This window comes from Tenrec ecaudatus, chromosome 10 (assembly GCF_050624435.1).
Source record: "Tenrec ecaudatus isolate mTenEca1 chromosome 10, mTenEca1.hap1, whole genome shotgun sequence".
NCBI classification, from domain to species: domain Eukaryota; kingdom Metazoa; phylum Chordata; class Mammalia; order Afrosoricida; family Tenrecidae; genus Tenrec; species Tenrec ecaudatus.
Window position 1 is genome coordinate 132,091,073 of NC_134539.1, and position 27,116 is coordinate 132,118,188.

At 44.8% G+C, this 27,116-nt stretch overlaps 1 protein-coding gene across 6 annotated transcripts in view; it reads left to right on the top strand.

Moving 5' to 3' along the window:
- Nucleotides 1-2,124: 2,124 nt before the first annotated feature.
- Nucleotides 2,125-27,116, top strand: part of SPOP (speckle type BTB/POZ protein) — an 81,502-nt gene continuing 56,510 nt past the window's right edge. For 3 of the 6 annotated variants that reach the window (XM_075561655.1, XM_075561652.1, XM_075561656.1), the window contains exon 1: nt 2,125-2,302. The gene's annotated coding sequence lies outside the window, so the exon portion shown is untranslated. Of the gene's footprint in view, nt 2,303-3,192; nt 3,377-4,360; nt 4,381-27,116 lie in introns of those variants that run through there. The other 3 variants (XM_075561653.1, XM_075561658.1, XM_075561654.1) reach the window with 2 other exon arrangements.

A 27,116-nucleotide genomic window follows, 5' to 3' on the forward strand; every position in this document is an offset into this window, starting at 1 on the left:
TCTTTCCTGGATAAGGGCGAGATAATAATGAGAATCCTATTTTTCAGCCCCGCACTAAAGGGATGCCTGGTCTATTTAATCACGCTGTAGAAACCCTGGCAGCTTTCTGTGAGCCCAGGCTCTGCTCTAATTACATTTCTAGATTTTAGTAAATTGAAAGGGAAAATGTAGGAACAAAATAATTAAAACCGAAGAGGAAGTGCATATTAAAAAGGAGATGCTGTTTAAAATTCTTCCACACAGTGCTTCCAAGGACATCTACAATCGTTTAATCAGCTCCACACCAAATCAAAGTCCTTTGTACCGAGGCGGGTAGGTTCACGTCTCAGGTGGATGGTGTGATCCCCACAGTAGAATAGAGGCATCATCGCACCGGGCAGCAGATGGGGACAGGACCTCTCACGTCCCTCCAGATCACGGGGTCTTAAGCCCAGCCCAGCAAGCTGCTGACAGACTCACTCTTCCCAGGAGTCCCCTCCCAGGTCCTGAGAAGACTCTGTCCAAACTGTAATGATGAGCCCCAATTGTGAGGTAGGCAAAGTGTACTGTCCAGCCCTCCAGTATCCTTTCTGCACCCCCGTGCACCTCTACACTCCTCTCTTCCCTCCTTCCCCACCCCCTCTTTCTTCGAGTGAACTCTGAAGTCCAGAGAACAGGTAACTGAGCAGCCTCTCTGACACCTGAGGGCCAGTGCCTATAATTTGCTGGGTTACCTCTGGCATTTTGAATTTTCACAAGGACTGAAACCTGGCTGCAGCAACACTCAAGGGGCTGTGGATAATGATGGTAAGTGAAATCTAATAGGAACTCTACAAGAGTCAGCTCAATAATTGAGGGAGGGAATCTCTCTGGGCTTATAAGGGGGTGCAGTGATCACATCTTCCTACAACCTGGATCTTAATTTCTCGGTCTTTTTGACTGCAGTACCGGTTGTTCAGGTGCTAGGAGTTGGGCGTGTTCTGACCGTTGATTTTTGGGACATTTTCAACTGTGGGATCGTACAGTTGGTTTGTGGATTTGAAAGTGGCTGAGCGCCTGGGATTTCTTACCCCCTTGTGGCTATCCCCCTGTCGAACACATTCACCGGCTACTTGGCGCCGAGCACAAGTGGCAGGCAACCGTGAGCACCGTCTCCTGGAAACAGTCCCACAGGCCTGGGACGTGGCCGGGCTCCCGGAAGTTGGTCCCAAAGCAGGGCCCATACTTTGTCACCGCATGACCTACAGGTTCATCTGGTTGCTCTTTTGGGTCCAATGTGTGTGTGCCTACATAATTACTCCCTCGGGAGGGAAAAGAGCCAGTGCCTGCACCTAGGGTTTTGGAGTTGTTGGCTCAATTCAGCGTATATATATTGAATATTATGCTTGAAGAAAGAAGAGTAGCAATAATAAATGTCCCCTCATTGATGTTCATGGCATACTCCAACGGGGAGGTGGCTCTTTTCCTGCCAGGGCCAAGGAGCTCTGATGTTTTTCTTGTTCACAACTCAGTTGTTATTACTGAAGACCCCTGGGAGCCAGGAGGTGATGCTGACTGGGGACAGAGGTGTCCAAGGCAACAAATTATCACCAAACCAGCCTCCTTTTAGGTAGGCCATGTCTATACCTGGCCTTCGAAAGAATGGTTCTCCATTCTGTTTCTGTGTCTAAATTCCAAATAACTTAAAAGAATTTCTAACATTAAGCGTAAACAACAACAAAACGTTTACCATCACCCAGTTGGCTAAAAAAGCCACACACACACACACACACACACACACACACACACACACACACACACACACACACACACACACACACCGCTATTGTTAAATCCCTTTACGATTTCGCTGTCCACTGCCGATTCCTCCTGGCTGCCCTCAGTTTGTCCTCGCACCTCGGCGCCAGGCTGCCTCGCTCTGCACGCGACCCTCTCCGAGTTCCCGCCTTTCTCCTCAAGCCCCGCCCCCCGCGGTCGCCCAGGCCCCGGAGGCCCGGGACGCATGCGCACTAGCGGAGGTGGGCGGGGCTTGGGGCAGAGGGCGGAGGGACGGGAGGCTCCGGGGAGGAGCCGGGAGCAACGAGGGGGAGCCGGCGAGAAGGCCGCGCGGGGTGGGGCCCGGCGGGTACGCGCTCGCTGCGTCGACGTGCTGACGCAATGACGCCCCGGCCGGTGTGTCTCCGGGTGTGTGTGTGTGTGTGAGTGTGCGCGAATCCGAGTGTGTGTGTTTGTGTATCGGCGGTCCCGCAGGTCCCGGATGTTGCGGACAGTATGAAGCGAGCGCAGGGGCACGGGGACCAGCAGCTGTCGCCGCCGCTCTCAGGTGAGTGGGGGGAGGAGAGAAGGAGGGGGTCGTCCTGTCGGAGTGGAGGGGGCGCCTCCCTTAAAGAGGTGACTGACCCCCCCCCATACACACACACCACCCCCACCCACCACACGTACACTTTTCTCTGCCTCATTTCTTACTTGCCGGGTTACGTGGCCGACGAATGCCCGAGCCTAATCAGCCGTCCTTCCTCCCAATCCCAAGCATTCAGGAGCCACCAACGCGCCCCCCGCCTCCAGCACCCCCATCATTTCCCCAGCCCCATCCCCCTTGCCAAATAGTGAGCTGTCGCCTGCGGCGAGATGGGCGACTGCGCATGCGCGAGCGTGACCGAGCCAGGGGCGTGTGTGCGCGCCGCCGCCGCGGGGGCGCATGCGCATCGCGGGGCTGCGGGGACCTGCGGGATAAAGAGCCCCTAGAGCACTTGGGCGCCCTTAAGCTGTGCGTTGGACTCGCCGCCCTGGAGCCAGCCTGCTGCTGCGGTTCAGAGCCAGGGTGTCCGTGGTTTCAGGAATCTATGAGCGAAGTCCTATTTGCGTCTGATGTTGCCCCAGACTCCCAGGTTCCAAGCGCTTCCCAGAGCCAAAGTGTCCCACGCTGACCCTTTGGAAACTGTCACTGCAACTGCTCCTTCTAGGGTTACTTGACCTTTCCCTTCCTCCCCACCGCCTGGTGCGCCCTGTGCAGACCGCTCCTAAATTTAGGTGCCCCAACTCAATTCGGTAATTCCGGCAGGGACTTTGGGCAGCCTTCGGAAGGAGGACCAGGGATCGGGAGGAACTCTGGGGATTTCCTTTCAGTTCAGTTGTGAGTCATCTGCACAGAACTGGGCGAGGTGGAGAAACAGCCCGGGAGGCGACCTAGGGTAGCAACTGTAATTCCAGAAAGCGAGTTTCTCTGGGCCAGGACCCCACAGACGCTCGAACCCCTTTACCACTTCTGTTTTTGCTGAGAGAGCGGCCTTAAAGCTTTCGTTTTCAGCTGTGCATTATGGAGGCGCTCTGAGCCCGTGAAAACAAAAGCAGTCGGAGGAGGCTGCCGGGGACGGTCACTCATCAGTGGCGGTTCTGAGTAAGGACAGTGACTTTTTTATTTTTTACACATGAGCCGACCAAACGAAACTTCAGACAAAGTTCTGTGAACAGTGGTGCTTAGTGATCCTGGGCCTGTCTCCTCAGGGGACAGGTAGACACAGCCCTTGAATTTGCACCTCACCGCTGCCATCGGAACCGGTGGAGAAACCTGAAACGTAACTAGCAAAAGGCTTGGTTGAGTAGCGTTGAAATGCATAGCCGAGCTGTTTGATGCTGGGAGCGCGGGCATTTTCTGTGTTTTTGTTTTGTTTTTCAGTTTTCCCTGCCAACTCTTGTCTCCTATGTGGATAACTAATAGGGACTTCTTCAGCTTTATTTTCTAGTCTCTTTCCTTTGTGTTCTGTATTCTCTCAAGAATTTTTGAGGGGTGCCATTCTTTAGCATCTTGTATGCTTGGATCTTAAAGTATATATTTCATTCACCTTCTAGCTTAACTCGGGCCTTTGCTTGGTTCAGTTGTCTTTTGTCGTGTTTCCTGAGTTGGAGTTCCCTGAAATGACAGAGGAAGCATAGGTCCTGGGGTACATATATCTTCCTGGTGGCATAGTGGGCTCCTCATTGTGCCACTAACCAGAAGGTCAGCAGTTTGAAACCGCCAGGTGCTCCAGGAGAGAAAGATGAGACTTTCTATTCCTGTAAAGAGTCAGCAGTGTCAGAAACTGACAGTGGTAGTTCTGTCCTGTCCTGTAGGGTCTCTGTGAGCCGGGACTGTACTAAGTCCCTTCTCTGGGCACAAGATAGCATCTGTGTCCTGGGAAAGCGTTGGAGACTCACCATTTTTTCCCCTTGTGCCAAGACTGAGGAGTGTAAATTATTGTAACAGCCTCACCCTCGGGGCTAGGCTGGTTAGTAGCCATTCGGTGCTTTGTGACTTAAACTTTTTGAGCTCCCCAGACTGGCTCGTTGATACCGGCCTCTCAGTTGGAGATGTTCAGTGCTGCCTGTGCCCAGACTTGTTTCAGCTTATGGCGAAACCATGAGGTAAAGCTGAGGTACCGTGTGCACCTTTTTGCAGTAGGCTTCCGGGATACTGGGCTCTTATCTGGAAACATTTGATCCGGTTGAATTTACACAGGACTCATTTGAAAAGTTTATGACATGCTTTTAGGATTAAGATGCGTATCATTGGATACGTTCTTTTATTTTGGCACCGAGCTTTTTTCAGTTTGCTCTGAAACCACTCTGGAGAGTGAGTCGCACATGTCCGTGTATGTGAAGTGAAACTCAGAAGGTACCCAGTGAGAGGGAGGGTCAAAGTCTCTCTCCTGCCATCTCCCTTTCAGCTATCTGGCGACCTGCCTGCAAGGCCAACATGGTTACCTGTAGCTCGTTGATCCTGCCAGAGTTAACTTTTGTTTACATAGCATATATACCTTTTATGCTTTGACGGGTTTGTTCCTCTCCTTTATACACTGTACCCATTGTTCTGCCCTTTGCTTCTTTGCACTTCCTGTGTCTTGGTGATCATTTCAAAGGTGCAGTTCATACCGTGCTGCTTCTGTTTTGGAAGGTGGGCAGGTATACCACTGTATAGGATTCCCTCCTTATCCAACCATATTATTGGACATGTAGGTTGTTTCCAATATGTACTTAAATCTTTTGTATGTACTTAAGTACACGAATGTCTGTTGGATAAATACCTAGTGCAACTACCGACTTGAAGGGTAGGTGCATTTTCAGTCTTGGTAGTTGTTACTCAATTCCTTCCCAAGCTTTTGTACCAATTTGCATTCCTGCAAGGAGCGTCAGAAGGCCTGTTTCCTCACCCACTGGCAGCACAGTTTTTGATCTTCGGTGCAGTCTTTTATCTGCGACTGTCAGGTTCACTGTATAACTCATTAAGCTTCATTACAGCGAGCAGTTGTGGATAAATACTGTCACAGTGTGACATGGGGGTGGGGGTCTTGGACTGAAGAGGACTCTTGAGGATAAAGCTATAAGCCTGGGTAACAGTAGATCCATGACACTTCTAGGAAGATAGAAAATCTACATCCCATTTCCCCCCCTCCAACTCCTGGATGATAGTTTCTCTGCGTGACTAGTGTCTGTTAGCGCATAAGTGATGTTTTTAAAAATCTTTTTCTGATTACTGTGACTCAGAATTGTTTATTTAAGGGAGCTGCCGTTCTGCTAAGGAGTGTTGATTTTAAAAGCTCACTTAGCTACTTAGGGTACTATACTAAGTCTCTTCTCTGGGCACAGGATTGGCACTAGCACTCTTTAAAAGTCTGCTGATGGCAGAATGTTTCATCCCCAGCTGTGATGGAGTAGAAAAAGATGAAAAGATGCCCTTACCTGAAGGACTGTGAAGATGCTGGCAGGACCAGGCGGTGTTTCATTCTGTTGTGCGTCGGGCTGATTTGGGGGCACCGAATAACAATGCCTGAAGGAATTTAAAATGTTGCTGGAAGTCCTAGTTACTGAGTAGCCAGAGCGGAAGAGTTGGAAAGCAGTGGGGGCCAGTAACACACACACTGGCTTCCCAGTTGCTGGTGAAGGACTTTAGGGATTGATTAAGGTTTACCTCCTGTAAATCTTGAAGAAGCCGACTGCTTTGTGTTCTCCTGAGGAGCGACTTTGTGGGTTCAAACTGGCAGCCCAACGTTCCGCCCACTCTGCCACCTGGGCTCCTGGGTTATAATGGAGAGCACTGTTTCCCAGAGTGGGCTCTGTGCCCCGCTGAGGGTCTGGGACACGGGGGAGAGGCGCCTGCAATAAAAGCAATGCCTGCACTTTATCCTACAGTGCAGGCTAAAGTACAAAAGCTTTGAATTGCGGGGCTGGGGGCTGAGCAATCCCTTCTGAAAGGGTGGTAAGCCACACGTGCTGCGTGGGAGCCTAGAGGAAGGAGGGAGGCACTGGTGTCTCAGTGGGAGGGCTCTTGCTTCCCTTGTTGGAGACCTGGGTTCAGCTTCTGGCCCCTGTTCCTCATCTGCAGCCATCGCGTCTCTGCCATGACGCTGAGCAGGTTAGAGTGAGACAGACTGAGAGGATGAGTCGATTCCGACGAAGCTAACTGAGAGCAGGGCCTGGCCATCTGTGTCGAAAACTCCGCTCGTGAAAACCAGATAGGTCCCGGTAGTTTCTGTTTTGTTCTATTGATCGTGGGGTTACCATGCGTCGAGCCGACTAGACAGCAGTTCACAACAACAAGGTTCAGAGGAGCGTTTAGAGGAGCGGTTCTCCGCCTTCCTCACGCCGCGACCCTTTCACACAGTGCCTCATGTGGTGGGGACCCCCAACCACAACATGATTTTCGTTGCTACTTCATCACTGTCATTTTGCTACTGTGATGAATCGGGCCACCACTGTGAAAGGATTGTGTGACCCCCCAAAGGGGTCGCGACTCACAGGTTGAGAACTGCTGGTTTATAGGAAGTACAATTTCAACCAAGTTTTTAAAATGACAGAATGGAAAATGTTAACCACAGAAAAATTGCAAACTAGTACAATAATCACATTTATACCTGTCACCTGGATTCAACAGATGTTTACGTTTTGTCATTTCACTTACCTAGCTACATTGGTTTAAAACAGGGGTCTTCAAACTTTTTAAACAGGGGGCCAGTTCACTGTCCCTTAGACCCGTTGGAGGGCCAGACTAGAGTTTGTTTGTTTGTTTGTTTTTTTATTGAACAAATTCCTATGCACACTGCACATATCTTATTTGGAAGTAAAAAAACAAAAGGGGGGAAAAACACCCAGCGGCCCAGATAAATGTCCTCAGCAGGCCGCATGTGGCCCGTGAGCCATAGTTTGAGGACCCCTGGTTTAAAGGATCTGTGGTGTGGTTACGAGTTAGACTGAGCCGAATGGTCAGCAGTTCTAAATCACCAGCAACTCTGAGGGAGCAAGATTGGTTCTACTCCTGTAAACAGTTACAGCCTTGGAAACCCACAGAGGGTCACTGTGAGTCAGCACTGACTCGATGGCAGTGAGTTTGGTTTTGTTATATAGGTTCTGATGTGTATGTGAACATATCAGAAGTGTACATACATATTTACATCTCATGCCATTACACTGTTCTCAAATATTTTTGCCTTCAGAAGAGTTGTGCTTACTTGTCCTTATAATGCATTATTACAGTTGAGGCTTACATTGATTTACGTCTTCTTTTTTTTTTTAGTAATTTACTTTTTCTTTTGTTATTTTTACATTTTTATTGGCACTTCAACCACATGTCATACAATTCAGTAATTCAGTCATCTCAAGAAGAGTTGTAGTCTTCACCACAGTCACTTCTAGAACATTTTCTTCTTCCTTGTACTCATTGTTATTCATGTAATTATTTTTAACTGTGGAAGAAATATACATAACATTCTCTAATTCAACAACGTGGTAGTTTTCTGATATCATCTAGTAATGCCCAGTTCATGTTCAGGCATCCCCGACGATGACTTTCTTAGCTCTTTGTATCTATTTCCCCCTTCAAACCAGGAGTCAATCAAGGGTCGGGTTTTGTTATTTTTATTACATGTATTTATATTACGTGTTTCTTTTCTCTCTTTAAAATCTAAAATGATTTATATAGAAGCCACCAGCTACTGGTTTTCTTAACACACCAAGGCAGTTGTCTTGAGCATCTATCACTTAGGAAAGTGTTCTTGTTGCCCCATGGTATTGTCTAGCGCGTACCTTTACCCCTGTATTGTTGGCAATCTAGCAGTTACAGGGTCTCTGTGAGTTGGAATCAACTTGATGACTGTGAGTGTTTGCATTTGGGGCGTGGCGTCATGAGTTAGGTTGAGGATTTGGGTCAGAATGTACCCTCGGAGCTGTGGGCCCTGCTGCATCACACTGGGCGGAGCAGATGTTACAACCCACGATCTGTGCTGCGGAGTTCGGACATTGTTCAGGTGGTGATACATCATAAAATCTCTTGGTCCATCATAAAAGCTTTTATTTGGTGGGCGGATCTGTAGGGGAGGGACTTTTGCGCCACACTGTTGGACTTCTCCAGCAACCCTTGCCGAGTGGTGTTTGCTCGGCTGATGGCATAGCCTTGTGGGAGTGATATGTTTCATTGGTTGTTGCAAATTGGAGGTTTCCCCAATTTTGCGATTCCCTTTAAATTCATTAATGTTCATTCTTCTGTACAGATTTTGAACAAATTCATTCTTCGGTACAGATTTCCCACATCAATCCGGAATAAACTAGGATTTCTGTATAGAAAGTGGAAGTAAATTCTTGTTCTTCTCCTCAGCTGTCTAAGGAGCGAGGAGGAATAGCCGCTTCCAGTGGCGATGAATGAATCGTTCCTCCCTCCCCCTTTGTTTCAGTGTCTTTGGGAGTTGACGGGCATTTGGGCATTGTCTCCTCAACAACTAACCACATTCTTCTCAGTGGTCACAATACCCCTTCGCCTTGTGTATGAGCCCGCTCTTGCTTTCTTGGCTTAGTATTTCCTGCCCCAGGTGTGAAGCCCTGCCCTCGGCGCCTTTATAAACACCACGTTTTCTGCCTTCAGCAAGTGGTTTTCTCCCCCCCTCACGGAACTTCTGGAACCAGATTCTCACACTAGAGATGCTTTAGTGGAACACAAGGTATCTAGTGTTTGCTTTACTTTTGTGCTGGTGGCACTGCTGGATTCTGGATCCAACAACCACTAGATTCCCTGCGTTCACTGCTCTTGTGAAAGCCAGAGAGTACCTCAGGAAAGAGCCAGCTTTCATCCTCTCCCGGCTTTAATATAAAGCCAACTCTCCGGCGCTGACGACCACTCGGGATCATGCCTCTCGCAAAGGATCTCCTTCACCCCTCTCCCGAAGAGAAGAGAAAACACAAGAAGAAGCGCCTGGTGCAGAGCTCCAATTCCTACTTCATGGATGTCAAATGCCCAGGCTGCTATAAAATCACCACAGTCTTCAGCCATGCACAAACAGTGGTTTTGTGTGTTGGCTACTCTGCTGTCCTGTCAGCCTACAGGAGGAAAAGCAAGGCTCACAGAAGGATGCTCCTTCAGACGGGAGCAGCACTAAAAGGCCCGGAGTCGAGATGAGTGGGAAGTCATTCTAATAAACCCATTTTGGATACATCCAAATATATATATATATATATATATATATATATATATATATATATATATATATATATATATATATATATATATTTAAAGTCAGGGGTGGGGGGTCGCCTTTCTTATAAGCAACTTGGCCTTTTTTTATAGATGAAGGAACACAGGATAAAACGTATTGAGACCTAAATTGTATACTTATCAACTTTGTTGGGAAGTGGGTTCTGATAGTTATATGCAAATGTGTGTGGTGTGTGTGTAATGTGGAGTTGTGATACCCTCACCCACAAACCAAACTCACCACCGCAGAGTAGATTCTGACCCATAATGACAGTATGTAGAGTTTCCAAGGCTTTGTAAACCTTTATGGGAGCAGACAGCCTCATCTCTCGCCCAGGGAGCACTTGGTGGCTTTGAACCTGTGCCTTTGTGGTTAGCAGTCCAGTGTTTACCTGACCGCACCATGTACAAACATCTTGGTGTGCCTGCACAAGTATGTGTTTGTTCTCCTCTTTCCTTCATTGCTGCTCATTTCTCCACGCCGTTGGAGTATTGTGCAATATTATGCTGTAGTAGTATTTTCCCCACATTATCACTAGATTTTTATCATAAAAAGAGAATGGACACATTGCTCTTGATTAGGGGAAATTTTCAGATAGGCCATGAACTCTGATATCGAGCTGTCTTAACTCTGGGCTTGGAACAATGCTGAATCCTGCGGATTTCTAGCATGCACTGTAGACTGAGGGGAACTGTCAGTGCATCCACAGTGCTGTGTGCAGACCCATCACATGGTAAAGGTTAATGCAGGCGAAAGGCACCGTGGGTCTACATTGTGATCTCAGCAAAACATGGTTTACTAGGCTCCTTGCCACACAGTAGTACTATTTTGAGTAATCTGAAGTGATTTCAAGTCGCGCTAAGCCGGGATTCAAAGAGCAGCGTTAGCTGCAGACTTGATAAAGCTGTTCTCAGGCTAGTTCCATATTAATACAGGCCCCTATGAAATGTTGCTTGCGTGTTCAGGGCAGCATCCACGTTTCTTGTGTTTGTTTTGGGGCCTGGCGAACCCCTCTGAAAGTCTGAGCTGACAGATTTGCTAATAAGATCCTGCAGAGCTTCTTTTACTTTTGTTTTTGATGAGGTCCCATTACAAGGAAAGCAGTTCTGAAGGACAGCCTCTTTAGGGAAAGCTCCGGCCTTCATTCTCACAACTGGGCTCGCATTTTACTGGAACTGGCAAGAGCAACCCAACTGCGCTCTGCTCTCGCATAGCTGATCTTGCAGCTTTGGGAGAGCCTGGGGGGTGGAGGTGGCGGGGCAGACCTTAGGGCAGCATTCAGACAGTGACCCTTGTGGGATCCCTCCTGCCCTGGTGCCCGCGACATGCTTGCCAGTACTTCTCTGAAGCCCTCTGACGGTTTCTTATGTACTTTCTTATCTTCTGTTTTGAAAAACAGTTTTATTGGCATAGCATGCACATATCTATTTATTTTTGATAAGGAGAAAAATATGTATGTATTCATTTCCTTAAGTTGAGATTATATGCTCTGTTCTCTGGCCTTTAGAAATAGGTATCCAAGTAGATATTTGTTGCAAATAAAAGTGACAAGTATTAAAAGTGGAACATCATTTGTGCTGCTTTAATTTTTAAGTCATAAAATACCTATACCTATTAAAGAGTATTGAGCACAATGTCACGCCAATGCCCCTCACCCAGCTTTTTCAAATCTTAGCATGCTCTTAGGTTTTTAACAGTAATACACAGCTTTACAGAGGCTGAAGCGTTTGTGTGTCCCTTTTCTCCCTCCGCCCTGACGTCGGTGTTTGTCAGTGCTGTGGGCATTTACCATTTGCAAGCTACACATACCTACATGTACTAGAATCCAAGATGTACTGTTCTGTGCCTTGATATTTGTATCCACTGTGTTTCTTGGACTTAGATTGATCCATACAACTTGATCCAATCATGTAACCTGCTGTATAGCTTGTTAAGAGTCAGAATTAATTAAGGGCAGTGGGTATGTTTTTTTGGTTTGGTAGTATTATATGAATATACCATGCCACATTTAATTATCATTTTCTCTTAGACATTTGAGGGATTGCCAAGTTTTTGCATCTTTGACTTTACTGTTATGAAACTCTTCATTGTGTTTTAGGTGACAGGGGACAGAGCAAATCTGTTCCACTTTAGTTACTGTGTGGTTCCTTCCATTCCCCATCATGTGCCAGCACTCTGGGCTCCGTTTCTCCCGGGGCCCCCGTTTTCTCTTCAGTCTGGATTTTCTGCCTCATCCTGCCATCCTATCTTTGCTTTTGGTGTTGTCCTTTTGATCTGGTATAATTGATTGTTTTAAGGAATAGCTTCCTCTCCTCTCGGGTGCTGTTTGTTTTATAGACTTATCTATTGTTTGGTGTATAGGTGGTCTGGGACTGACTTCAACTCCAGATGGTGTTGTAGGCTCCTAGTCTGAGGTTGGGGTGTTCCTACAGCTCTGTCAGACCAGTCCGTCTGGTCTTTGGGGCAATTTGATTTTTCACTTCTACGTTTTACTCCTGCTCTGCCTTGTGTTGTGAATCCCACTCAGAGAGGTCTGCAGAAGTAGCTGGGCACCATCTAATTCTTCTGGTCTCAGTGTCATGTAAGCTATGCCTCTTGTGGACTATTAGCCCTTTGGACAGTAGCTCCCTTGAATATTTTATTTTCTTCACTCTCCTTCTTCAGACCAAAAATAAACCGAGAGTTGTATCACAGATGGGCACTTTCAAGCTTTTAAGACCCTAGATTATGCTCACCTGCAGAAGAATGCAAAACGTCCTTATGAGCCTATATTATGCCAATTAATGTAAAGTGACTTCACTAGAATTCCATCAAAAATTGTTTGAGACTTAGGATTTTATCACATCCTCCAAACAGTTGGTATGTAAGGTTTTTAAAATATTTGCCAGTGTGGTGTATGTGAAGTGCCATCTCATTTGTTTTTAACTTTGTATATTTTATCTTGTATTGAACCTAATTTTAATACAGTCAGATTTATTATGTTTTTCGTTTATGATTGGTGCTTGTCTTGATGAATGACTCATCTCCTATACTTAGGTAATAAACCGTGTATTGTAAGAGTTTTAAATTTTTGCTCTTCATATTTAGATCTCTAATAACCCCTGGGATTTATTTTGGTCTTTGCTGTGATGTAGGGATCTAGTTTTTCCCCATAAGGATCACCTTGGGCCCCAGCACCATAATGTCGCAGAGCTAGATGTTTTCACCTAGACTAGGCTTGTATTTAGATTCTTTACTTTGTGCATTGGACTGTACTCTATCTTGTGCAGGCACTCTCCTGCCTCAGTTATCGTAGCTGTATCGTAGTTTTTCTTATCTGTAGGGTAGGCCTCTCTGCCTTATTCTTTTTCTGTTTCTCAAGATCCCTGAAAAATCATGTCAGGTACATTTTAATGGAGACATTCACTGTCTAAGGGGACTTCAAAAAGTTCATGGAAAAATGGAATTAAAAACTGATGGCATTTTTCCACACACTTTTTGAACCCCCCTTGATGTTGACATGACATATTCCCCCCCAAAGGAAATAAATAAACTAGGCCTCCCAAACTAGCAGCTCATTATTCAATGCATCTCCTGTTCTTCATGTGCTTATAATTTTCACTCAGTTTACTGTTTTGTTGCAGTGATCCTCAGATTTTGAGACATTTTATTGCAATTTGATACCACATAAAACGCGTGTGGTAAAGGCATTGAGGTTTTGTGGTGTTTACGGCTTTCTTGATCATTAGGAAAAGAAACTAAAATAGCTTACGTAAAAGGGTGCATCTCACGATTTTTTCCAGTGATGGTCCATGGTCTTCTCTGGTACTATACCAAAGCGTGGCAAGTTTCTTCAAAGTTAGGTTTCAGCTTTGAATCTGAAGTTGAAATCTATTCTTCAGTCTTAACATTTGAGATGGTTCTTTTACCCTGGTGTGATTTTATAATACCAAATATTGGTCATTTGGAAAGTGTTGCTTCATTGAATTATGTAAAACCTCTCAAAGGCTGACATATTTCGTAATGCAGCATTAAAATGCCACATTGATTAATATCACCACGTATCTCATCAGAAAAGTCTGTATTGGGAAATTATCACATTCATCATGACACATAGAAGCTTTCCAAAATTCTCTTTTAAATTAAAAGTCTGCATTTTGTCACTGGCAACAAATACTCGGTAGCTTTCCTTGAAGTGACGGACTCCATTTACAGGAAACGCCTGCTAGAGATTCATGTCTGAATAACCATGGGTTGTCCATTGTTCTTTCAAGTTAAAGTGTCTTCTATTTAAAAAACTGCCAGTTCACTCACAACTCAGTCACAAGGGCTGATCCTCCACACAACTATGCACTTGACTATCCTGCAGAAGTGCTTTATGCATATTGCCCACTGAAAAGATTTTAAAAGATCTGTACTGCAGAATTTAGATTTGATAAAACGAATGCTTCTTTCCTTTAACTGTTTCATCAAGGCCATTCTTAAGTGAAATGGTGAGGTGGGCTTTTTTGTTTTTTTAATCACCTGTCCTTGATGACGAAGGGCACAGCAGTTTTATTGCTGTCAGGTGCTGTTGAGGTGGGTCTGATTCACAGCCACCCACCGGCATCCTGACAGTTGTTCTTACGTGTGAGCCCGTTGTGGTGTCTGTTCTTCTTAGGTCTTCTCCTTTGTCGTTGGCCAAGTCCCAGAGACACCGCCTCGCCACCCTTCCCTTGAGGAAGTGTTCTGGCTGCCTTGCTCCCAGACAGATTTGTCCATTCTGGTGGGAGTCCAGGATGTGGTCAGGATTCTTTACCACCTCCATAATGCAGCCATTCTTCTCTGGTCTTCTGACTCACTGTCCAGCTTTCACATGCACACTGAAAATAAGCACCTGCATCCTCAAAGTGGTCACTTTGCTCTTTAACACTTTAAAGAGGTGTTTTTCAGGAAATTTGTCCAATTCAATATACTCTGGTAGATTGACAACTTCACTCCTTTCTCTGTTTTTTCATGATGTTGCTTATTGGTCTAGTTCTGAGGGTTGCTTTTTTTGTTTTGTTTTGTTTTACCATTGAGCTAAAAGCCATGCTGAAAGCTATCGTCTTTGATTTTGATCAGTATATGCTTGAAACCCTTCCCTTTCAGCCTACTACTGGTTGTATGTGAGCCTTCCTTTATTTCTGATGCCCATTCTTCTTCACGGACTTCAGCTACTCTGCATCCTGATTGAATGACTGTGGTGAAAGGATACAATCTCAACACATATTTTCCTCCTGAGTTTAAGCTATACAACAGCGGTTCTCAACCTGTGGGTTGTGACCCCTTTGGGGGGTCACATGACCCTTTCACAGGGGTCCCCCTATTCATCACAGTAGCAAAATGACAGTGATGAAGTAGCAACGGAAATCATGTTATGGTTGGGGGGCACCCCCACATGAGGAACTGTCTGAAAGGGTCTCAGCGTGAGGAAAGCTGAGAACCACCGCTCTACAGTATCCTGTGGTCTGTTCAAAGTGCTGCTGCTTGGGTCTGTGGGCAGCTTCGGCATGCGCACAATGAAGTGAACTGGAATTCCTAAACATTCAAATGTTCTCCATCGTTTGTTGTGATCCACACAGTCAAGTGCCTTTGCACAATCAGTAAAAAAGCAGGCGAGCAACTTCCCGGTGTTCTCTGCTTTAGTCTCTGGCACCAGCAGTGCTAGACCTTGTTCCATGGCCTTGACTGAATCTGAGTTGAATTTCTGGCAGTCCCTGCCAGCGTGCTGCTGGAACCATTGCTGCATTACCTTCAGTAATCTTTTAATTGCATGCGATATTAATGATATTGTTCATTAATCTCCTCATTCTGTTGGGGCACCTTTCTTTGAAATGTCACAAATACGGACCCCTTCCAGGTGGTTGGCAGGCTGGGCAGGTGCCTCCAGCGCTGCAGTCGTTTGTCGAAACGCTTTCCTGGTGGAGCGCCGTTCCTGGAGCCTTGTTTCTCACCAGCACTCGGTGCAGCTCCGACCGCCTCCTGCACAACCACGCGTCTTGATAACGTGCTGCCTGTTGAACTGGTTGAAGGTCGACCAGTTCTTTTTGGCAGAATGACCATGTGTGCTGCTCCATCTCCGTCTGAAGCTTTCTGCACTAATACTTTGCCCGTGGGAAGCGTTAGTACTGTGAGCCGGTGCTCGTTTTTCCTTCACTCTTTTAGCTTTGGAGATGTGCCTTCCCTTTTGCTTTACTAACTACATTTTAAAAAAAGACTACAATTCTTTGTGCATTTCATGGTAGCATTTCACTCTGTCTTCTCCGGCTGCCCTCTGACATATTGTTTTTGTCTGACCATTTCACTTCCATCATTTCTTCCAGCTGCTCCAGTTCGGTATTCAAGAGTAAGGTGCAGTTTCTTCCACTCATCGTGGCCTCTCTCTCCTGTCTTTGTAATGCGGTTACTTCCTTCATGTGGGCTGTTCTTGCGGTCAGCCCGCTCCTTCCCTGGTCTCCTCGCGCTAGTGCCCAGTGTGTCCGACCTGTTACGGACGGAGATGGTCTCTGACTTCAGGTGGGATATGCTCAAGTTTGTAATTTGGCTCTTTGTGGACTTGTTTTAATTTTGTTCGTCTTCAATTTGAACTTGCCTATGAGCCATTGATGGCCTATTCTTCAGTCTAGCCGTGGGTTTGCTGTGACTGACGAGTGAGTTTCTCCATCATCTTTTCCCATAGATGTAGTCAGTTTGATTTTTGTGTATACCATCTGGCAAGTCACTAAGGCTATATTTTCCAACTATATACCCTTCCTCTTTATTTCCAACTTCGACATTCCAATCAATGCAATTCCTTGATTGCATGTTTGATCAGTTCTAGACTACAGAAGTTGATAGCATTAAAGTGTTCACCATTGGCTTTAGTGGCTAGCATGTAAATTTGAATAGCAGTCGTATTAGTTTATCTTCTTCACACGTGAATATTAACCTATCACAGACAGCATTGCATTTTGAGGTAGACCGTGAGATGTTCTTTTATTGGTTCCAATACAGGTTAGTGCCAGTACTTTGATTTGTGCTAAGGCGCCCGGTATTTTTGCACCTTCAGTGAAGATGTCAGTGATGTCTTACTACCTGTGTAACTCATGTATGATTTCAGGGACACTCTGAGAAGTCCTCAGTGACCTGGACCACACTTGGAGACCTCCCACCGTACAGGAAGGTGGCAATGGGGGAGCAAAGGCCTATTACTTGATGTGCAAGTAGGATTTCACTGGGTGGTCAGTGCAGCCACTAGCAGTTTTAAAACACCCGAATGTCAGGTATTCTGCTTTGTAGCCAGATGTGATTGCAAGCATGTGATAGTCTTGGAAGGGTAACCATTTTAATGAAGCATGTGGAATCTGTGTCATCATACAGCTCCATACAGCTTAACATTTCCGAGAAGTTAAACATGTTAGAAAGTCTGAGCTCCAAAAACTGCCTTTGGGAAACTCTTATTTCCAGAAGGGGCTCTCGTGGTGCCGGGAGGTCAGGTTGGGTTTAGCAGAAAGGTCGGTGGTTTAAACCTAGCAGAGAGACAGATGAGGCAGCCCGCTTCCATAAAGATTTACCCGGTTGAGCAGTTCTCCGGGTATCAGCACTTCATCAGAATGGACCTGTTGGCGGCGGAGTATTTTGTGTGTGTTTGGCCTCTCCAGAGGAGCTATAACAGAGGAGGGTGAAGATGGGAATTTGCCTTTCCAGCTTTCTGCCTTGATTACTACAGAGTCTTGCTGAAGTGAAAGATTCCATAGAGGGAGAAGGGAATAGTGGTTAGAACTGACATCGTGTGAACAAACCTACGGAACGACTGGCTGTCAGCACAGGGCCTTGTAGAGAGTGGGAGAAGGGTATATTCTGAAATGAGGAGAGGATTAAACTGATATTATATATTTCAGTTTTTAGAAGAGGAATAGATCATTCATTTGGGGATATTAAAGATGTCTCAACTCTGATTTTTCCAAAATTTTATACCACTTGATTATCCCTGATACCAACCACCTCGCCTCCCCTTTATACTTCCTCATGTCCCAATTTCCTACTGTCTCTCTCACATGAACCTTCACAGAAGTGGCTCAGATGGTTGTGGAGGCTAGCAAGTCCCAAATCTGAAATTCAGACCACTCTGGAGGATCCTCCCCATTCACACCCAATCGGTGCTGTTGACTCAAAGTTTGTGGACACTGGTGAATCAGGCCAGGTGATAGACTGTCAGCTCAAGTCTCCAAAACTGCAGCCAGGCAGAGGCAAGCCAGATACAGGATCCAGAGCAAGAATGTGAACTTGGCCAAAGCTGTGTCTGAAAGTGCACACTAGTCTCACTTGCTTAGCCAGGCAAAAGAGCATGCTGGGACTCACCTCAAAATGGCTACTGAGTCCCGGGCCTGCAGTCTTTCGGGGCAGTAACGCGTGTCAGCTTGGTGTACATCGTAGGTGACTCCGCAGTGGAACTTAGAGTCTGGTGAAGGGGAGTCCACAAATAAACACACAAATTACCGTAAATACTGTGAATGAAAGCAGGGAGAAAGATGGGGAGGTTAAGTTTAGTTGGGGAGTCAGGAAAGGCCTTGCTGGGGAGTTAACAAATACCGACACCTGCTCTACGCCAGATCCTGTGAGGGAACCAAACTGACAGGATCCCTGCTTTCATGGAGCTTATGCGTGGGCTGTACATACACAGTGTATGGGCAGTTAGACAGTCATGAGCCCCACAGAGAAAGACCGACCAGGAAAGGGACCGAAAGTGTTGGGGTGGGAGTTTCCTTAGAAAGACCAGGAAGGCCTCGCTAAGCCACCACAAGCTTCGTGTTTGAAGCCACTACAAAGGTGGTATTTGAACTGGGGAAATGTTTGAGAACCGTGTGTCTGTTACGGCTTCATTTGGGTTGTATGAAGAGCTCTTGTGACTAGCAAAAGGCCAAGCGTCCCAATTTAAGAATGGGCAAAGGGCTTGAGTGGACACTGCTCCAAAGGTGACAGACAATGGGCAATAAGCAAATGGAAACAGCGTCAACATTATTAGTCATTAGGGCTGCAAATCAAAATGGTGCACGAGGTTGGCAGTTTGACACTGCCGGCGGCTCCGTGGGACAGAGACTGGGCTTTCTCCTCCTCCTCCCTGAGGCAGTTCAGTCTTGGAACCCCACAGGGGTCACTGTGAGTCAGCACTGACCCCACGGCAGTGAGGTTTTTGGAAATCATAATTCTCATTAGATACCACCTCCTCCTACCCACTAGGATGGCCGTTATCAGAAAAATGAAAAATCGCAAGTTTTGAAAGGATGTGGAAAGATTGGAACCCTTGTGCATTGCTGGTAGGGATATATAAAGAGGTGTAGCCATTTTGGAAACATTGCTGATTTCTCAAGCAGGGTACGGATCACAGTGTGACGCAGCACTTCCACTTCTACCTATATTCCCCACACACTTGAAAGGACTCAAACAGATACTTGTAAGCCTCTGGTCGTTGCAGTTTACTCAGAACAGCCACAAGGTAGAAACAAGCCCAGCGTTGATCAACAGATTGAATGGGTAAATAAGTTGTATGATGACCTAGCTATAACGAAAAATGAACTTTTAATAGATGCTGTGATGTGGCTGGGCCTTGGAAACATGACGAGATCAAAACCATTAAAAGAAAAAAGAAAAATTGTGTGATTTCACTTACATGCAAAATCTATAATAAGCAAACAACAGGGACAAAAGTGATTGGCAGACCAGGAGCTGCGGGAGAATAGGAAATTGTTGCATCAGGGGTACTGCATTTCTGTTGGGGTGATGAAAGCTTTCTGAAAATAGTCGTAGATAGTGGTGGTGATTGCACCAGACAGTGAATGGAACGTTACTGAACTGGACACTTTACATGGCTCAGAGAACAATTTTCTATACAAAATTTTAAAAAGTGAGGTCAGGAGAGAAGGTAATGTGAATGAATGGGAACAGAAATCTGATGGCAGGGGCATTCCTGCGGGAGAGCCATAGCCGTGTAGCGTGAGTTTAACGGGCGCATGAGAAAGTAGTGGAACGAGGTCAGAGGGGTTGATGGGAGTCCTGGGCACAGACAGCCCAGGCCCCCCCTGAGCTGCACTCAGACAGCGCTACCCACGGCTTCGGTCCAGCCCGACCTCCTGCTGTTGACTTGCATTTCCACCCCAGAGATACTGAATCAGAATCCACACCTAGACAAGATCTTCAGGGGATCAGATTCCCCCGGCCACTAGATAAGACTATTTGCAGATGGAAGTTGGTGACAGAGGAAATGGCAAGCAGGAGATGGATTTGAGAAGTATGTTAAAGAAAGAATTCATTTAATTATAGATTGCATGTGGAGGTTGGGGGAGAGGAAGGTGTCAAGAATGATTTCCAGGTTTCTGGCTCAAACAACTGGATGGGTAGAGGTGCCACTTACTGAGCTGGGGTGTGGGGGTGTGGAGAGGAACGAGAGAGGAGTAGGTGTGGGATTTGGAGGGAAGATCAGAAATCAGGAGTTAATTTTAGATATGTTAAATTTGAGATGGGATGACACTCTAAGTGTAAATATGTTAAGTACGCAGATATATGAGTGGAGCTTGAAGTGAAGTCAGGGCTTAACGCAATCAATTTGTACATCGCCTGCATCTTGATAGTTGTGAAAGTATCGAAATGCTATCATATAGTATCATAAACATGATAGGGAAATAACCGGAGGTGTGGAGGAGTTGGCCTTTACTAATGATCTGAGTAAGAAGTGACGCAGCAGGGAACAAGGATGATGGCAGTGGGACCAGAAAGGAAACAGTGGGCGTGGAGGACCTGTGCAGCCACTGTGAGTCAGGGTGGACAGTAGGCCCGAAGCTAACGTTTTCATACCACTCCATCCACTCCCAGGTAGAAGGCAGTCGGGAGGAGCTGGTTTGGGGGAGAAGATCGTGCTTGGCTTTGGATGTGCTATATTGACAGCTAGGGAAGGTGCCTTGAGCAGACAGGCAGTTGGATCTGTTGCAGTGGGTTTTGGAAAAACTGATGAAGATCAAAATATAGATCCATATTTCATTTCTATCAGATGAATTCACCATGAGAGTAACAAAACTTAGGGAATAACAAAGTCGATGGTCTTTATTGCACTCTGTTTCCCACTTGCTGTTGAGTCCATTCCTACTCACGGCAACCTCACATGTGGCCAAGCAGGACCTGGCTTCATTCCCACGGCCTTTCTGGATGGATGCTTACTGCCAGCCTCACCTCTAGGAGTCCAGTGCTTAACAGTTTGTCCCACCGGGTGTGTCAACTTGGACACATCGTTAAGAAAGCCTACTGCCCTTCATGAGCTAGTGTGCCACTCCTGAAGTGATGGTGGGGCTAGTAAATAAGAGCGTTGTACACACACTAATTAAAAACCAGCCGCCTCTGATGGCAAATTCTAATAATTGCTTTTTCTGATTATAAATTAATCCATGAAATAAAAATTATTTTAAAAATTTAAAAAACAAACCCAAATCCCATCACCTAGATGTAACCACAGTTAACTTTTTACCAAATATACACATTTCTCTAAATGTGTATGTGTACATATTTATAACTATATAAAAATTGGATCACATATGTTTAAAAATTCAATAGAAAGTAACTGTCTGGAAAAAAATGAAGGCAACATGTACAAATACATCTGATGTGAGCAATGTGTGGATTGTGACAAGAGTTGTAAGACTCCCCAATAAAGTGGGGAAAAAATTACTGTCGATTTATTTATTTATTTATTTGGATACTCTTGTTGGGGCACTTCCATCTGTCATCACAATCCACGCATTCCTCCAGTGTGTCAAGCACATCTGCATCTATGCCTCCATCATCGTTATTACTTTGTTATCAGTCTTTTTCTTGGGGGCTCTTGCAGCTCTTAGAACAATCCAGACATCAACTGTATCAAGCACATTTGTACATCTGTTGCCATCGTAATTTTTAAAACACTTTCTTTCTACCTGAGCCCTTGATATCACTTCCTCCTTTTTCCCTCCTTCCCCCACCTCCCACCCTTATGACCCCTTGATAAATTATAAAGTATTATTTTTATAGATTTGCTTTTATGTAGTTAAACATATTTTAAATAACTCTGGATGCATCATGTTTTATGACGCATGTGTTTTTCTTCCTAATGTGCTTTTCCCAATTTTCCACTACTATGAACTCTTCTGTGATGAGCATCCTCGTGCACTCGCCTTCACACGCTGATTCCTGGAACGGAATTGCTGTGTGTGCAACATAACACTTTTCCCTAATTTGTGTCTAAGTATGTTTATAGTTGAAAAGGTATTTAAATAGTATTAAGGAACATTTTAATAAAAGAAAAAAATTGTTTCCTGTTTGATCAGAGACTACGTGGCTGATAGCTTATTTTTGCTCTTTAAAGAGAAATGCTCGTCCCCAGGCCTCACCCGACCCTCTGCATGCACATCTTCAGTGGGACAGCGATGCGCAGCACGCGCACTTCCGGGCATCCTGTACGGGTGAGAGGCTCTAATTAACATTTGTGAGCTGCCAAGAAAGTGATGATAAGTAGGATGAGAATTCATAATGAGCTGGGGGGATTAGGAAATTCTTCAGGACCAGGTAGAACTTGACTTGGATCTAGAAAAATGAGAAGCTAGGACATAGAACATCCTGGCTTGTGTGTGTTGTATGAAGAACTTTGAAGGTGCATAGCGGGAGGTATGGCGTGACAGACAGGCTGGAGGCTAGCGCCTGACCCACGGGAGCGAGAGTTGGCCCTGTTGCGGAGGCGTGGAGCGGCTTGTGTGATGGGGGTGCTATGTCCCGGAGGACTGTGATTTTGCTTTCAGGCTCTCGGAAGTTGTACAGTATTGGACTGGAGGAAAAAGGAGATGTGTAGATGTGAGCCAATTTAAGCAAACTTAAATACATTAAAATCTCTCTTTATAAAATGTCATGAGGAATTACATATGTATAAAGGATTATCTATAAAAGTATATGAAAATAATGACTACCAAATGCATCAGTACTTATTTTATCATATAGTTTGACAGATGTGTGACCACTCTCACGCTCTCAGTGTCTTCTACAGAATCAAAGGGCTTAGGATACAGTGTAGCCAATCACATCCTTTTTGGCACTGCGATCATTCAGACCTTTCAAGAACACCTTGATGTTGTGAAGTAAGTTGAACTGGCAGTCGGCAGGATACACCACTTGTAGCTCAGTCAGCAGTAATTGGCCCTCACACTTGTGGGACCACAAAGCCTCAACTGGGCGGTTCTCTGATGAACTCTTAGGTCTAGATTGATGCATCACCTTTGGAAACAACGCTGTTTGCATCTTTTATTTCCAAATGGTATTTAGAGATTTTCGGTCAAAAGAATGTTACGGTTAAGATTAAGCCTCACAAGGGTGCTGTTGAAAGGAATTAATATATAATAGCCAGTTTTAAGTTATCCTTGTAAAAAACAAATTATCCTCATGTAATTTATCCATGGAAATTAATCTCATGCTGACTTTTTCTGTTAAACGTTTTATTGGGGGCTCTCACAGCTTTAGTAACAACCCATACGTTGATTGTATCAAGCACGTTTGTACAGATGCTGCCATCATTATTTTCTAGACATTTACTTCCTGTTGAGCCCTTGGTGTCAGCTCCCCGCCCCTTCTTTCTTTTATTTGAACTCACTCCCTTGATGGTGTTAGTGTAAGTCCAAGCTATGGAAATGCATGCTATTGTCAGTTCCACCAAGTTGTAATTTTAGATAAAAATATATAGGAAATGATTATGTCATGCATTCCAAAATAAAATTTTTTATTGCCTTGAATTATTTTTACCACTTTTTCCTCCTCCTCAGTGTAGACAATTGAGAACAGACAGACTAATACTTTTCAAACTTAAGGAAATTTCCTGTAAAGTACATAGTAATGCTAAAAACTATCGAGTCACATACTTTTAAAGTATCTCTCTCCTAGAATCAGTTTTTTTCACTAAATGTTAATACTTCCGATGGAAATGTTGCATTTTTTAAAGAACCAAGATAACAACCAGGTCTTCTCACTCTTCTTCTTTCGGGATGCTGTGCACTTGGTGGGATCTGTAAGATTCAGGTTCCCTTTCTCGCTTTTGCTTGTCAACTGAGTTAATTCAGTGTAGCCGCAATTGGTTGGGTTTTGGAAAAGTGGTTAGCCAAACTCACCAGGGGCTGAAGCATAACCAGCATGCCGTTTTACTACTGCACAGTGCAAGAGAGGGTCAGAATATTGTTACCCCCCCCCCAAAAAAAAAGGGAATAAAGAAATGGCTCATGTTAGTGAGTGCTTATGACTACATTCAGTCTCTGATTTAAGTGTTTTAAATGTATTTAAAGTCAACCTTAGGAGGAAGTGTTCCTGGTCTGTCGTTTGTAGTTGTGGTAGTTCATTTGCCTGAGATCATGCAGCCTCGTTTAATTGCTGTGTGCAGCTCAGCTGATCACATGGTAAACACAGACTCTTCACAGAGGGAAGTGCAAATTCTTGAGGCCGTTTCATCTAGTCATCTTGTATTCATTCAGTTTTCAAACACTTACGAGTGACTTACTGGCTCGGTATTGCAAACTTTTTTAATACATTTTTCAACTCCCCCAAGTATGGTAGGAATTAAGGGTCATAATCTTTATAAAACAGTAACAGTACCTTATACTTTATTGCAGCCAAGCCACCCCCATTGAGTCAGTTCTGACACATAGTGTCACATAGTTTCTGACACATGGAAACCATAGGGTTTCTGAGGTTTTAAATCTTTATGGGAGGAAAAGGCCCTCTTTCCCCTCAGCGTGACTGGAGGGTTCGAACAGCTGACCTTGTGGTTAGCAGTTTAACGAGTAACCCACTACACCACTAAGGATCGATCCCTACTGTAATATAAAGATGTCTTGAATTAACTAAAACTAGCTGTGAAAGAGTTTCAAAGTTTATAGACACTGAGATAACAATAGAAGTGATCAGGCTAATTAAAGATGCCTTGAGACATCAGTTTAAAAGACTACTTTTAGAACAAATTTGATTTACATGATCTGACTGCATCAGCTTTTCTGACCGTTAGGGACACTGACCAATCATTATGAGCTTTGGTTACCACACTGTCCACAGCCAATCTTAAACCATATTTTTATTTTATGTCATCGTCGTTTGCTGTTTAGCATTGCAACCCAACCAAACATTGCTATAGTTTATTCCTGACCGTTTAAACAAGTGCAGTGTTAAATTGAATATCCTTGGATTTGATTCTCAGTCCCAAGTAGTCTTGTGTTTTTCTCTCTGTTTTTAATTGACAATACCAATCTCAAATCAAAGAAAACAGATTCTTAGGTTTCTTAAAAGAATGGATTGTATTAAGGCCTGCCTCTGTTCATTGTGTAATTAGAATATTTGCTTTTCTCTAGTTTAAATTTATTATTTGAAAACTCTTTTTTCCCCCCTTCCTCCTCCAGCTTTATTGGATAGTTATTTGAAAACTCTTAACATAACATTTTTATCTACTAATCTGTGGAATTCAGTTTGGCAAGTGAGAGGTTGAATTCCATTAGGTAGCTTTTGCCAGCACGTAGAAGGCTTGAATTTTTCTTCCAGCTACAACCAGTCTTAAAGGGCCTGCCTAAACCATATGTTTTCCAGGTAAGAGTGTCTTCATTAAAATTTGGGGCCCACTCAAATTTTTTAATTTAGTTCAACTCCCCCTCCCTTTTGGATTCCCGGAACCATCTGCTCTGAGTCAGTGCCTGCAGTTGAGCCCTAGGGGTCGTTTCTGGTGCAGTTAGAACAGGACTAGGAGGACCACCGCATCTTGGAAGACCCATCTGGTCCTTAGCACAGGACTTACTGTGCTTGGTTGGCTTGATGTAGAAATATTTGTAAGGTTGGCCTTGATTCTGAGGGCGCTGATTAGTGCCTAAAATCACGAAGCCCTTTTGTGTGTGTGTCTGTGGGGGGGGGGGGTGTCCCGGTATAATAGATGAAACAGGCGATGGCTTCCTTGAGGGATTTTTCTGTTGCGAGTGCTTGGTTTACGAGAGAGAGAGAGAGAGAGAGAGAGAGAGAGAGAGAGAGAGAGAGAGAGAGAGAGAGAGAGAGAGGTGAGCGGGACGAATGGGGCTGGGAATCGTCTGGTGTGCGCCCAGCTTACTGTCCCACTTGTAGCGTGAAAGGAGGAGGAGCTTCTGCCGAAACAAACACACAGCTTTAGGGAGATTCCATATTCCTGGTTTCCAAAATAGGAATTTAAAAATTATTTAAGTGAGATCCGCTTAGTGTCCCCCTGTGCCCCAAACGGGAGTTCATGCTGCAACTGAGACTCTAATTATATATTTGTAATACCAAGTAATAGGGAAGTAAAACGAGAACTTTGCTTGTGTTTAGAAGTGCCTGTGCCTCCTCCATAGATACACACAGAGTTACGTGGTGTTCACGTGGCCGCTGCTAATACTTTCTGATGAGTTAAGAGGATAATTCTTGAAGAGGGTAATTCTCTGAATTGAATTAACACTAACTTACTGAGTACCATCTACTTGCTAAAAATTGTGTCTATCTGTCTATGCTTGGTACCACTAATTTAAACAAAGCAAAATCCTTAATGAAGACCCCAAAAGCTTCTTCTTAAGTGCTTTATAAAAACTTTTTAGTTACCTCTGGAATCATGCGTTGTCTTAGGTAATTTGGGGATAAATAGCTGAATTGATAGGATCCTTTGCCAGTGGTGAAGGCGAAGAGCTAAATGCACATTTCACTGTGCTAATCAGGTCTGGGCGGAAGTGGCAGATTACGTGTGGAGGAGTTTAGCCATACATGTCATTAAATCCTGACCTTGGAGTGCGACTCCTTGGGAGTCACAGACTCTGCAGTCCAAGTCACTCCACTTACTTCCCTTGAATAGTGAGTTATTTCTTTTAATGCCTCCTCTTACAAGTCTTTCAAGGAAACATCAATGCTTACATCTTGTAAACACACAGCAAACCAGTACCACACATCCTGTCTGCTATAGTGTTGGTTTGAGGTTGCTCACCGACTTCTGCTTAAATGTTGCTGTACCGCCGCTCGATGCCTGCCTCTCCCTCTGCCTTCTTTAGTCTTTTGGCCTCCTAGGTGGTTAGTGTATTGAATTAAGAGGGGGTATACACTTAAGTTGGAACAACATTTTGTAGGACAAATCAGCAATAGCCAGCAAAGTGAAGTGCACAGGCTCTTGGGCTTGCTCTTGGACTTGGCGCTTCGTTACTGGAGTTTATAATGTGGATGTACGTGCACGGATGTCCACATACGTGAAACACTCTCTTGTGTTTTTGAGGACACAAAAGAAGCAGTGGTTGACCGTAGGCGTTAGAGGGATTTGAGGTCTCAGAGAAACTAACTTTCAGTTATATCTTTTATAACTTGCGAATTACATTATATATGTGTTTTATTTTTTGAAAGGGGTTTGTGAAGAGAAGCAGATTTAATTTTAACAGTATTTTCAAGAGGTCATGGAACTATAGTGCTGGAAGGGGCTTTAGAAATTTCCAGACAACTCTTCCCAAGTAAGGATGAGAAAAACGCATGAGGCTCCAGGAAAGCACCTGCAGAGTGTGGTCTCGGTGCTGAGGACAGCAGACGTGTTGGAGTCTGTTGACCCGCTCTGATACTGTTCTTACTCTGCACTTGACTTAACTACGGTTT